Raw genomic sequence first — 14,577 nt, forward strand, 5'->3', positions numbered from 1 at the left:
TAAAATTCCATTAAGTTTCAGGTTGAAAACAACAGCTATAAGTAATAAGCATCTATAAAATGACACATAATTATCAAGGATGAAGCTATACCATGTAAGCATAAGGATCCAAGTATTAAAACATGAATTAACAATCAAAGAAATTCTGGGCAAGCTAACACATGCTTATAATTCCAGTGCTTGTGAAGCAGAGAGAGGTGGAACCCTATATCTTCCTGACCAGAGAGCCTAGCTTACTCAGAGATTGCCAAGCCAAAGAGAGTTCTTGCACTGATTGAAAAGATGGCTCAACAATTCAGAGAGTGCCCTGCTCTTGCAGAAGACCCAAGTTCAGTTCACATAATCCATATTAGGTGTTCACAACCACATTTGATTCTATCTTTGACTGGTGCAATGCTCTCTTCTAGATCCCATAGACATTGGTACTCACAAGCACAGATATTTCCCCAATATCTACATATACCTTGTTTTTAATCTCCAAAGGCAAAAGAAGATGAATGACATCAACTGAATGCCAACTGCAGTTATACCGTGGCCTCAAAATAGAGACAAATACACATGCACATGCACAAACATTTGTGATAGCTATTCTTGCTTGTCAATTTGACTACATCTCACATTAACTAAAACCAAAGCAGATGGATATACTTTTAAGGGATCTTTCTTAATTAAATCTTCTGAAGTGAGAATACTCACCATTTAATTCAGATCTTTTGAGGTGGAAAGATCTACTTTCAATCTGGGCCACCACTTTTGATGGCAGCCTATATAAGGTACATGAAAAAGGAAAATTTTGCTATTTTTCTGCCTGTGTTCATTCTTACTGGAAAGTCTATTGACTGATATTAGACCCAACATCTGTGGAATTCTGTCTTTTACTGAAAAACCGCTGAGATATCCAGCTTCATGGACTACTGTATTCTTAGAATTTCTGTTACTAGACAGCCATTGTTGGACTAGTTAGACCATAACTTGTAAACCACTCTAATAAATCTTATATTATATACTCTATCAGATCTGTTTCTCTAGAGAAGTCTGAATATGAATAAAATTCATATATGTGCATACATACAAAAATTATCTGGAAATTTCCATGCTGAAAAAAAATCATAGTCACCAGGCCCTTTTAATAAGAACTAAAGGACAAGACAAGGAAGAACATAAGGTATGGGTAAGAGATAATAATTTGGTATTGAAAGGTAGAGAGATCTGCTCTTGAAAGCTACTTTTGCTAGTTTGAAACTTAGACTGGTCACTTCAGTGTTGTAGTAGATTAAAACATGTGACAGCAAAAACAGTGCAACAGTGCCTACTACCCAGGCCAGCAGCAGTGCTGCTGATGTGTTGCAGAAATCAAGATCATTAACTTTCAAGACAGGCTGGAGAAGTGGATAAGAACTCAAAACAGTCTTCATTTCCTTCAGAGATCCAAGTTTCATGATGCATAAACACCTATAGTTCCAGTTTCAGGGGATCTGGTGCTCTCTTTGGCCTCTGAGGGGACTGTACTCATAAGTGCACATACTGACAAACAGATGCACAGGAATAAAAATAAAAAAATATTAAAGTTGCAAGGCACTCTGTGGAGTATGTTGGGGATTGTTATGATAACTTGGGAAAAACATGTTTACTCAACTTGACATGCCATTTAATTCTATATATCCTCCCAAATAAAGCACGGGAAGAAACTGGAAGTCTTGAAAAGCATTTGCTCTATGAGAATCTTGCCCACATAATTATAACATTATTCTTCATAGATTTAAAGAGCAGATAAGAAACTGAGCAAAGAAGTCAGATGGTTTCTTCCCTCTTCCACTCTCAGTTTTACAAATGAGAAACAAAGGCCCATAAAAAAAGCAATAACCAACATTTCTATTCCAGGGTACTGATAGGAAAACATGTTTAACGCAAGTGGTATAATTAAATATAAATAGCAAGATTTACCCTTAAAAAGGGAGGAAATAACTGACTGGTTGGATGTTCTTTAAATTCTTCCCCCCGATTTCTGTGACCTGAGGAAAGTTGCTTCATTTTCTAAAATTGTCTTAGTATATTAGAAAAAAAACGACTTGACTTTGTTTTAATTATTTTCTCAAGATCTTCTAACTTGGCAATCATTTTCCTATTACCCAATTAAATTATGGCGAGCAACCCTGAACCATCCCAGAAATAGTTTCCCAAACCAATTAGTTGATAATCATTATATTTCCACAGAAACCGGTGCTTTTCTTTTTGAAATAAGACTGCACTCTTCTGAAAGTCTAGTGAAGAAACTAAGTCCATAGAATTTTAATTCCTAAAATAAAAAGATGTAAACTCACACTGTTAAAATTGTTGAAGCAATATTCACCTGAGACCCCAACAATGTTGTTAATGTCAGGTAGAGGCATTTTCTCAAATGTATTAAGGCTCCATATTCTCTGATGGCTCTTGCTTGTGTCAAGTTTATATGAAACTAGTCAATACAATGTCACTACATACAAATACGATAAAGTTAACAAAATTATCATTTAATAATAAGATGCTGTAGATTGAGAAATAAAAATAAGCAGTTTTGAACTGGTCTTGATATTTATAAGATGGTTTCGTTAATATCTGAAGTACATTGTTGGAGCCATGCTAGAAGTTCATTCAGACATTATGTATTAATTTCATAGACACGACAGCCCAAATCACCAAAGAGTAAAGACCACGGGAGAGGTGATTTTCTCTGAAAACTATAGCTCATTGGTTAGTTTACTTTCAATGCTCTTGTAACTTATTTTCTGTGACTACCATCTTTCTTTTATATATCTAGCAGTGTTCGAAAATCTATTATCTTCCCATCTTTTATGCGCTACCTTCCTACCTGTCATCTGTCAGAGTCGGTTTCAGTGCATGCATGTGTGATAGCTAATTGTAGATAACAAAAACTACAGTCATCTCAGAGATAAACTTCTTGGCACAGAGATACTCTCCTATACTGTCATTTCTAGATTAGGTTAATTGAGGAGGGAAAGTCTATTTTAAAGTAAGCATCACAGTTCTATTAGATAGAATTGTTGATGGCACAAAAAGGAGTAGGAGAGCTGAGCACCAATATCCATCTCTTTCTGCCTGCTTCCTTACTACAGATGCAATGTGACAAACAGCCTCAAGCTCCCAGTACCATGCCTTTGCAGTGATGGACTATGTCTTTCAACTCTCAACAAGATAAAAGTTTCTTTTCTAAATTTGCTTTGGTTAGGTATCTCATTTACTATAGAAGCAAGAAAATGATTAGAACAACATGTCCATTCAAAAACTGTAAACTCAATTAGATGTTTTATGTTTTGAGTTGCCTTTGTCATGATGCATTTATTATGGCAACATATAAGCATTTGATAAAAAAATCAGAATCAGGAAATAAGCTATTACTTTGACATATCTGGGTGTTCTTTTTTTTTTTGGAGGAATGTGGAAGTCTTTGGAACTTTGTACTAGAAAAGCAGTGGAATGCTCAATGGTTTATCCTAGTAAGAATTTGGAACACAGTAGTGCTGAGAGCAATGTAGACTATGGAGTCCCAGCTGAAGAGGTTGATGGCCACAATAAAGAAACTGTTCTGGGAACCATCCTTGTCATATTTTGGCAAAGGATGTGACTGCTTTCTGCCTTTGTCCTAAAAATTTCCATGAAGATAAATTTAAAATGTAATGGACTAATAATGTCTTTGGCAGAGGAGATTTCAAGAAAGCTTAATATTTCCTCTGTTACATTGTTATAAGTAAAAAACACCTATGCAGGTCTACAGAAAAAAGGGACAAGTCAAAAGAAAAGAAAAAGGTACAGCTTGAAGAGAAAAGAGGCCTTGGGTAATGTAGTGTTTGAGCCAAGGCTTGAGCAAAAAAAAAAAAAAAAGTAAGATTAAAAAGACCAACTGCACTGGAATAAAGAAAATATTCCCCCAGGGAAAGACCTCACTAACCTAAACTTCCACTTTGTGAAAAGAAAAGGCCTCGGGGCAATGGTTCTCAACAAGAGTCCTGACCCCTCTGGGGGTCAAACTTCCACAGGGTCACATTTCAGATACCCTGCACATTAGATATTTACACTATAAGTTACGGCAGTAGCAAAGTAACAGTTATGAAGTAATGAAAGTAATTGTATAATTGGAGATCACCAAAATATGAGACTGTATTGAACAGTTACAGCATTGGGAATGCTGAGAACCAATGGGCTAAGGGGCTTTCTGCTCCTAAAATGAAACAAGAAATAAAAGGCACTTCAATGTTATTCAGTGAGATCAGACTCCATCCTTAGTGGGCAGCCATACTCAGTAATATTGTCTGTGGATTTCTTGTTGTAGTATTATAAAGAATATAGGAGTAAACTTGTTGTGTATAATTCTTCCATTGTTAAAGAGAATCAATAAAACAGAAGTGCTAAAGAGAAGATCATGTATAAAGCCCCTGAAAGGGCAAGAGGCCCGGAGAGGGTATTCTTAAAGGTGTGAAAGTAAAACCTAGATTATGTTGAATATCGCAAAATGTTAGAGGTGTCAGAGCCATGGGATATTTCCCTAAGAAAGCTGAACACAGGCAGTAGAATCTGATCAAGACAGTGCTTCATTTTGTCACAGCAAAGCTGGAAAAATAGTCAAACATGAGACTATTGGATTTAGATTTTGCCTTTCTAGATTTCTGGCTTGCAGTGGCTCAGTTTTTCCTTATTATGCTCTTATCTCTCCCTTTTGAAATGATAATGTGTGTTCTATGCCACTGTATGATGGAAGTGTTTGATTTTGTTTTTATTTTGATATTGGTTTTACAGGAGGTGGGTTTTAAGAAATTGCTTTTAGATCAGAGAAGACTTTGGAACATAAAAGAGTAAAGATTCTGAATAGCTGTAGGGACTTTGGAAGTTTACAAAAATGAATTTTGCATTATGAGATATGGTCAAAAGCCCATGTGCATCAGGGAGTAGAATGTGTTAGGTTAGGTGAGAATGGTCTTTACAGTTTCATTGTTTGAATATTTATTTGGTCTCCAGTTGGTGGAACTATTTAAGAAGGATTAGGAGGTATGGCCTTGGTGGAGGTGATGTGACACCGGGATGAACTTTAAGAATTTGAAAGCACCCCTCTCTTGGTCCCTTCGGCTGGGGCAGACTTCTAGCAGGTCTGTTTCCATGAAGACACCATACTATGAACCATCCTAGAGGAGCCACTGCACTCAGAGGAGTGGGTAAGACCTTCTCCTACTATCCTACAGCCCAGAGCTACAACTGGGTGCCTGGGGGCACTCAGGACTCATCAGCCACACAAACCCCACACCTCCAGAATACCACTCCCCTTCTGCCCCTCTCTTGGTCCCTTTGGTTAGGGCAGACACCTAGCTGGTTAGCTCCAGTTAAGACACCATATCCTGCTCCATTCTAGAGGAGCCACTGCACTCAAAGCAGTGGACACCTAGCTGGTCTACTCTGTTGGGCCTTGGACGAGGTAACTCCATTTAACCTGTTACTTTCAGTCAGTAGGACAGGTAGAGGGCGTGATTAACAAGTCTCTACCTCCAGAGATTTAAATATTAATGAATTATCAAAAGGCCAGGGGCGTAGCTAATTAAGTTATTCCCTCCCCTTTCTCCCTTCCCTATAAGACTGGTCTCCCCTGGCCTTTGGCGGGGGAAGCACACAACACCTGCATCCATTCACCATGTCATGAACAATAAAAGCTTTGGAAAACCGGACTCCACGTGTCCATGGTCTCTCCGCCTGATTCCCAGCTTTTGGAACCCTGGAACCTTGCTGATGCAGCCGCCGGCCCGCCCACCGACAGCTGCATGAATGTGGGATCCGGCGCGGGAAGCCCTGGTGCCGGACCGCCCTGAGACTCTGTCGCTGGACTCCCTCCCTTCCCCCCGCCCGCAAGATTTCTGCCCCACACTACTCAAATGAAGATACCATATCCTGAGTCATTCTAGAGGAGACACACCACTCAGAGCAGAGAACATCTAGCTGGTCTGCTCTCATGAATATGCTATATCCCAAGCCATCCTAGAGGAACCACTGCACTCAGAACAGCAGGATTTCAGGGTTCCAAAGGCAGCCTGAGTCCCAGGAGGTCTTCCACCCAGGAGGTCAGGACCACAGAATCACAGAAAGAGCTGAATTCTGAGGAGTTCTGATACAAGCAAGATAACTAGACAGACAGGCTCCAGTAAGAGACAATGACTGCAGGTAGCACCAGAGTTAACCAGATGGCAAAAGGCAAGCACAAGAACATAAGCAACAGAAGCCAAAGTTACTTGGCATCATCAGAACCCAGTTCTCCCATCATAGCAAGTCCTGAGCACCCCATTACACCGGAAAAGCAGGATTCAGAATTAAAATCACCTCTCATGATGATGATAGAGGACTTTAAGAAGGACATAAATAACACTCTCAAAAAATTTGAGGAGAACACAGGAAAACAGGTAGAAACCCTTAAAGAGGAAGCACAAAAATCCCTTAAAGAATTGAAAGAAAACACAACCAAACAGGTGAAGGAATTAAACAAAACCGTCCAGGATCTAAAAATGGAAGTGGAAACAATAACGAAATCTAAAAGGAAGACTACCCTAGAGATAGAAAACCTAGGTAAAAGATCAGGAGTCATAGACACAAGTATCACCAAGAGAATACAAGAGACAGAAGAGAGAATCTCATGTGCAGAAGATACCATGGAAAACATTGACACAACTGTCAAAGAAAATGTAAAATGCAAAAAGCTCCTAACCCAAAACATCTAGGAAAACCAGGACATAATAAAAAGACCAAACCCAAGGATAATAGCTATAGATGAGAGCAAAGATTCTCAACTTACAGGGCCAGTAAATATCTTCAACCAAATTATAGAGGAAAACTTTCCTAAACTAAAGAAAGACATGCCCCTGAACATACAAGAATCCTACAGAACTCTAAATGGAGTAGACTAGAAAAGAAATTCCTACCATCACATAGTAGTCAAAACATCAAATGAACAAACAAAGAAAAAAATACTAAAGGCAGTAAGGAAAGTGGTAAAGTAACATATAAAGGCAGACCTATAAGAATTACACCAGACTTCTCACCAGAGACTATAAAAGCCCGAAGATCCTAGTCTGATATCATACAGACCCTAAGAGAATACAAATGCCAGCCCAGACTACTATACCCAACAATACTCTCAATCACTATATATATATCAAGATATTCCATGACAAAACTAAATTTACACAATATTTTCCTATAAATCCAGCACTTCAAAGGATAATTGATGGAAAACTCTAACACAAGGAGGGAAACTACAACCTAGACAAAACAAGAAAGTAATCTTCCAACAAACCCAAAAGAAGATAGCCACACAAACATAAGTCCACTTCTAAAAACAAAGTAACAGGAAGCAACTATTATTTTTTTTATATCTCTTCACATCAATGGACTCAATTCTCCAATAAAAAGATGTAGACTAACAGACTGGATACCTATACAGGACCCAGAATTCTGCTGCATACAGAAAACTCACCTCAGTGACAAAGACAAACACTACCTCAGAGTGAAAAGATGGAAAATAATTTTCTAATCAAATGGTCCCAAGAAACAAGCAGGAGTAGCCATTCTAATAACAAATATAATTGACTTTCAACCAAAAGTAATTTTAAAAGATAAGAAAAGACACTTCATACTTATCAAAGGAAAAATCAAGCAAGATGAACTCTCAATTCTGAACACCTACGTTCCAAATGCAAGGGCACCCACATTCATAAAAGAAACTTTACTAAAGCTCAAAGCACACATTGCACTTTAAACAATAATAGTGGGGGATTTCAACACCCCACTCTCAGAAATGGACAGATCATAGAAACAGAAACTAACCAGAGACACAGTGAAATTAACAGAAGTTATGAACCAAATGGATTTAATAGATATCTATAGAACATTTCATTCTAAAACAAAAGAATATACCTTTTTCTCAGCACCTCATGGTACCTTCTGCAAAATAGACTATATAATTGGTCACAAAACAGGCCTCAACAGACACAAAAAGATTGAAATAATCCCTTGCACCCTATAATATCACCACAGACTCAGACTAGTCTTCAATAATAACAAAAATAATGGAAAGCCCACATACACATGGAAATTGAACAACACTCTACTCAGTGATGACTTGATCAAGAAAGAAATAAAGAAATTAAAGACTTTTTAGGATTTAAGGAATATGAGGACACATCATACCAAAACTTGTGGGACTCCATTAAAGCAGTTCCAAAAGAAAAAAAAAAATCACACCTCTAATTGCCTACAAAAAGAAACTGAGAGATTATACACTAACAACTTGACAACAAACCTGAAAGCTCTAGACCAAAAAGAAGCAAATACTCCCAAGAGGAGTAGATGGCAAGAAATAATCAAACGCAGGGCTGAAATCAACCAAGTAGAGACAAAAAGAACTATACAAATTATTTCATGAGCTGGTTCTTTGAGAAAAATCAACAAGACAGATAAAGCCTTAGCCAGACTAACCAGAGGGCAAAAAGATAGTATTCAAATTAATAAAATCAGAACTGAAAAAGGAGACATAACAACAGAAACAGGAAATTAAAAAATATATCATCAGATCCTACTACAGAATCCTATACTCAACAAAACTGAAAAGTCTAGATGAAATGGTCAATTTTCTAGACAGGTAACAGGTACCAAAGTTAAATCAGGAGCAGATAAACCATCTAAACAGTCCCATAACTCCTAAAGTAATAGCAGCATTCATTAACAGTCTCTCCAGAAAAAAAAAAAAAAAAAAAAAAAAAAAAAAAAGCCCAGGAACAGATGGTTTTAGTGCAGAATTCTATCAGTCCTTCCAAGAAGACCTAATACCATTTTTTTCAAATTATACCACAAAATAGGAACAGAAGGAACACTACCCAATTCATTCCATGAAGCCACAATTATGCTCATAACTAAACCATGCATAGACAGTACAAAGAAAGAAAACTTCAAACCAATCTCCCTTATGAATATCAATTCATAAATACTCAATAAAATTCTTGCAAAACAAATCCAAAAATATATCAAAAAGTTATCCATCATGATCAAGAAGGCTTTATCCCAGGAATGCAAGGATGGTTCAATATTTAGAAATCCATCAATGTAATCCACTATATAAACAAACTTAAAGAAAAAAAAAAAAACTACATGATCATCTCATGTCATGAGCCATAATGGGACAAGCTAATAATTAGTAGGTGATCATCGTGAAATGCTTGCCTTGGAATATTATATAATCTGCAACAAATGTGCTCCATCCAGCAAGACTGTGGAACATCCCTTCATGATAAAAGTCTTGGAAAGATCAGGAATTCAAGGCCTATACCTAAACATTTTAAAAGCAATATACAGCAAGCCAATAGCCAACATTAAACTAAATGGGGAGAAACTTGAAGCAATCCCACTAAAATCAGGGACTAGACAAGGCTTCCCCCTCTATCCTTACCTATTTAATATAGTACTAGAAGTCCTAGCCAGAGCAATTACACAACAAAAGAAAGTCAAAAAGATACAAATAGGAAAGGAAGAAGTCAAAATATTACTATTTGCAGATGATCTAATAGTATATTTAAGTGACCGTAAAACTTTAACCAGAGAACTCCTAAACCTTATAAACAACTTTAGCAAAGTGGCTGGATATAAAATTAACTCAAACAAATCAGTAGCCTTCCTCTATTCAAAGGATAAACAGGCTGAGGAAGAAATTAGGGAAATGATACCCTTCCTAATAGTCCCAAATAATATAAAATACCTTTGTGTAAATCTAACTAACCAAGTGAAATATATGTATGACAAGAACTTCCAAGTTTCTGAGGAAAGAAATTGAAGATCTCAAAAGATGGAAAAATCTCCCATGCTCATGGATTGGCTGGATTAATATAGTAAAAATGGCCATATTGCCAAAAGTAATCTACAAATTCAATGCAATCCCCATCAAAATTCCAAATCAATTCTTCATAGAGATAGAAAGAGCAATTTGAAAATTTATTTGGAATAATAAAACACACAGGATATTGAAAACTATTCTCAACAATAAAAGAACTTCTGGGGGAATCACCATGCCTGACATCAAGCTGTACTACAGAGAAATAGTGATTAAAAACTGCATGGTATTGGTACAGAGACAGGCAGGAAGACCAATGAAATAGAATTGAAAACCCAGAAATGAACCCACACACCATGCTCACTTGATCTTTGACAGAGGAGCTAAAACCATCCAGTGGAAAAAGGATAGCATTTTCAACAAATGGACTGGAGGTCAGCATGTACTAGAATGGATCCATTCTTATTCCCTTGTACAAAGCTCAAGTCCAAGTGGATAAAGGACCTTCACAATCAACCAGATACACTGAAACTAATAGAAGAGAAGGTGGAGAAGACCCTCGAATACCTAGGCACAGGGGAAAATTTCCTGAACAGAACACCATTGGATTATGCTCTAAAATCAATGTGACAAATGGGACCTCATAAAACTGTCCCATATAAGGCAAAGGATACTGTCAATAGAACAAAAAAGCAACCAACAGATTGGGAAAAGATCTTTACCAATCCTACATCCAATAGAGAGCTAATATCCAATATTTACCAAGAACTCAAGGAATTAGACTCTAGACAAACAAATAACTCTATTTAAAAATGGGGTATAGAGCTAAACAAAGAATTCTCAATTGAGGAAATTCAAATGTCTGAGAAGCACCTAAGGAAATGTTCAATAGCCTTAGTCATCAGGGAAATGCAAATCAAAACAATCCTGATATTCTACCCCATACCAGTCAGAATGGCTAAGATCAAAAACTCAGGTGATAGCAGATGCTGGTGAGGATGTAGAGAAAGAGGAACACTCTTCCATTGATGATGCGATTGCAAGCTGGTACAAACACTCTGGAAATTAGTCTGGCATATCCTCAGAAAATTGGACATAGCACTACCTGAGGACCCAGCTATTCCACACCTGAGCATATACCCAGAATATGCTTCAACATATAACAACGACATATGCTTCACTATGTTCATAGCAGCCTTATTTATAATAGCCAGAAGCTGGAAAGAACCCAGATGCCCTTCAACAGAGGAATGGATACAGATAATATGGTACATTTAACCAAGGGATTATTACTCAGCTATTAAAAACAATGAATTCGAGAAATTCTTAGCCAAATGGATGGAACTAGAAAATATCATCCTGAGTGAGATAACCCAATCACAAAAGAACACACATGGTATGTACTCACTGATAATTGGATATTTGCCCAAAAGCTTGCAATACCCAAGATGTAATCACAGACCACATGAAGCTCGAAAACAGGGAAGACCAAAGTGTGGGTGCTTTGGTCCTTCTTAAAAGGGGTAACAAAATACTCATTTAGCAAATATGGAGACAAAGCATGGGACAGAAACTGAAAAAGGGGTCCTCTGGAGACTTCCACCTGGGTGTCCATCCCATGTGCAGTCACCAAACATAGACACTGATGTTGATGCCAGGAAGTGCATGCTGACTGGAGCCTGATATAGTTGTCTCCTTAGAGGTCTGCCACACCCTGACATAAACAGAGGCAGATACTAACAGCTAATCATTGAACTGATCATGGGGTTCCCAATTGAGGAGTGAGAGAGAAGACTGAAGGAGCTGAAAGTGTTTGCATCTCCATGGGGAGAGGAACCATACCAACCACCCAGAGCTCCTAGGGTCTAAACCACCAGCCTGGGAGCACATATGAAGGGACCCATGGCTCCAGCTCTATATGTAGGGGAGGATGGCATTGTTGGGCATAGATGGGAGAGGAGATCCTTGGTCCCATGAAGGCTGAACACTGAGTCGGGGGAAATTCAAGGGTGGGGAGTGGGAGTGGGGGTGTAGGTGGGGGCACATTCTCATAGAAGCATGAGGGGGGAGATGGGATGGGGATTCCTAGGTGAGGGAGAAATGGGGAAAGTGGATCACATCTGAAATGTAAATAAAATATTCAATAAAAAAATTGAAAGCATCTCAACTTTGTCAGTTTTCTCTGTTTCTTGCTTGTGTTTTTGAGTTTTGAGATCTCAGATATTCCTGCTGTTATGCCTCTGTTTCACCTTCATGGAGTTTAATGTTATGAAGCCATAATTCCAATTAAATATTTTCTTTTATATATTGCCTTGGTCATAGTGTTTTCTCACAGGAATAGAAAAGTAACTAATACAGATGAGTAAGCATGACTGATGTTTCTGCTTGTTATGAGTGCCCTGAATATTACAATTAAATGAGGGATTCCAGGCAGTAAGCTGGAACTAGAGTTGGTATCACTGAAGGAAATGGAGTGTCAGTGATGTCTGTTCAGTGAAGACAGCCTTGTGTTTTCTGCAAAGACTAACTGAGAAACAGATAAATCCCTTCAACAAAGAGTAAGAAGCTGGTCTTTGGCTTAGACATGTTGAAATAATCTCTACCACATGAAGAGACTAATTCATCATGGTTATTTATATTGGTCACTTACAAAGCTACAATTTTGTGTATGTGTTATGTAATGGTCTCAATTAAAATCAGAAGTTTTGAGTTATAATATCTAAGCATTAAGGAAACTGTCAGGAGTGATGCTTGGTGAGTCAAGTGCTTGCTATTCCATCACAAGGATTTGAGACTGAACCTGAAACCTACATAAAAATACAAAATGCTATGACATGTGCTTGTATTCTAATCACAGTGGAAAAGGAGCCAGCAGATTTCCAGGAATCCCTGGCCAACAAGCCTAGCCAAACCAGTAAGTTCCAGGCCAATGAGAGACTTTTATATCACAAAACATGAGGAACAACATTTTAGGTTATCCTCTGGCCTATACATATTTCTGCACACATGAACACACAAACACACACACACACACACACACACACACACAGAGAGAGAGAGAGAGAGAGAGAGAGAGAGAGAGAGAGAGAGAGAGAGAGAGAGGCACAGACACATGTACTCCAAACACTCAAAGGAAAGAAGATATTGCAGAAAGAGCTTTCTGAGTATTCGTGACAGGCTATTCTGGAGCATTCTCTCTCATCATACTTATTGAATAATTGTTTCTTTTTGTTGCCCCAGTCAACTGGTTCTCCTTCTACTTGGTTATTATGGCTCGAATTTCAGGAATTGTAAATTGTGTGCACACAGAACCACAATTGAATTTTCTTTTATATTTTTTTCTTTTACATCTGATTGGTATTATTGAGATTATTGTAATTAATAATAGCAATTGCACACGATATTCACTGTTTATTTTTTGCTATGTCTATTATGAATAAGAATGGATAACAAACAAAATAACATGTTTTAAGAAAGAGAGAGATAACAAATAACTGATTATTAAAGCTACATTCTGCATACGTAACTGTCTCTCTGATGAGCTTTTAAAAAGGAAAGAAAAAAGACAAAAATAATATGATTTTTCTATCAAAATGCTTGGAAAGGAAAAAAAATCTATGTAATGTCAATATCCTGCTTAACTGAACTCAAATCACTGTGGAGAACTACTTATGTTTCTCCAAACAGTGTTCCAATTTACCTTATATTTTAATTGTAATTTAAAGGACCAATATCATGGTCTCAGGGGTCACTTCTAGTAAAGGTATATATGTTGACAAAGTGAATTTTCCAGGGTTAAAGACACTTTATACCTCCACCGTACTGTTTCTACCACACGAAACCTTCTACATGTATAAGGTCTTGTGATGTTTCCCATCATTTTGAAGTGATGGTCATATCACTTTTCATAAACATTGACAGTTAAAAAGCATTAGCTTAGCCTGGGCTTTCATGGTCTCCAGAGACACAGGTAATAAAGGACTACATCATTGCATCTAGCTTCTAGTACTGTCTCTAATACCCATAAGGTAACTATAAGAATAAGATCATCGCCCCAAGTCTCTGTCTAGTCTCTTAACTGGGGAGCACAGTGAGTCCAAGGCCAGCTTGCACACATAAGATCCTATCTAGAAAAGTGGTTGGCTTAAGAGAGAAGAATTTTTGTATTGCTTTCTCATTGAGGTACACGTACAGAAGAGAAAACCTGAAGGACTTGGGTCCAAAAGTAGCCATTTTCTCCATTGAGGTTCACTGTTATTTCTGTGGTATGCAGAGATAGGAACACCTCCAAGTCAAATTATAAATTATATTCTGAGAAGAGAACAGTGATGCTCTGGGTGATTCTTGCAGTGGTCTTACAAGTATTTATTTTCTTTCCCTCTTAAGCTCCTTCTCTGGGTCTCTTGTCACCAGATTGAACATAAGTTATTGTTTTTTAAGAAGAATTCTTTTTATCAGGATGAAATGATGGCTCAGTAGTGAAGGGTTCTTCTTCTGCTTACAGTAAATTCAGACTTAACTGCCCCCATGGAGGCTTACAACCATCTGAAACACAAGTGTCAGGAGATGTAACAGCCTATTCTGGCCTCCACAGGCACAAGATGTGCCAATGGCACATGTTCACAGAAACAAACATATTTTCATGCTGATAAAATAAGAATAAAGGAATCAGATGGACAATGGTGTTGTATGACTTTAATGCCAGCACTAAGAAGGCAGAGGCAGGC

The 14,577-nt window shown here is 37.7% G+C and overlaps 1 protein-coding gene across 1 annotated transcript in view; it reads right to left on the reverse strand.

The window, feature by feature from the left end:
• Window positions 1-14,577, reverse strand: part of LOC117716227 (contactin-associated protein like 5-1) — a 688,126-nt gene that overhangs the window by 191,754 nt on the left and 481,795 nt on the right. The window lies entirely within an intron of this gene.

The sequence above is a fragment of the Arvicanthis niloticus genome, chromosome 10 (assembly GCF_011762505.2).
Source record: "Arvicanthis niloticus isolate mArvNil1 chromosome 10, mArvNil1.pat.X, whole genome shotgun sequence".
Lineage (NCBI taxonomy): Eukaryota > Metazoa > Chordata > Mammalia > Rodentia > Muridae > Arvicanthis > Arvicanthis niloticus.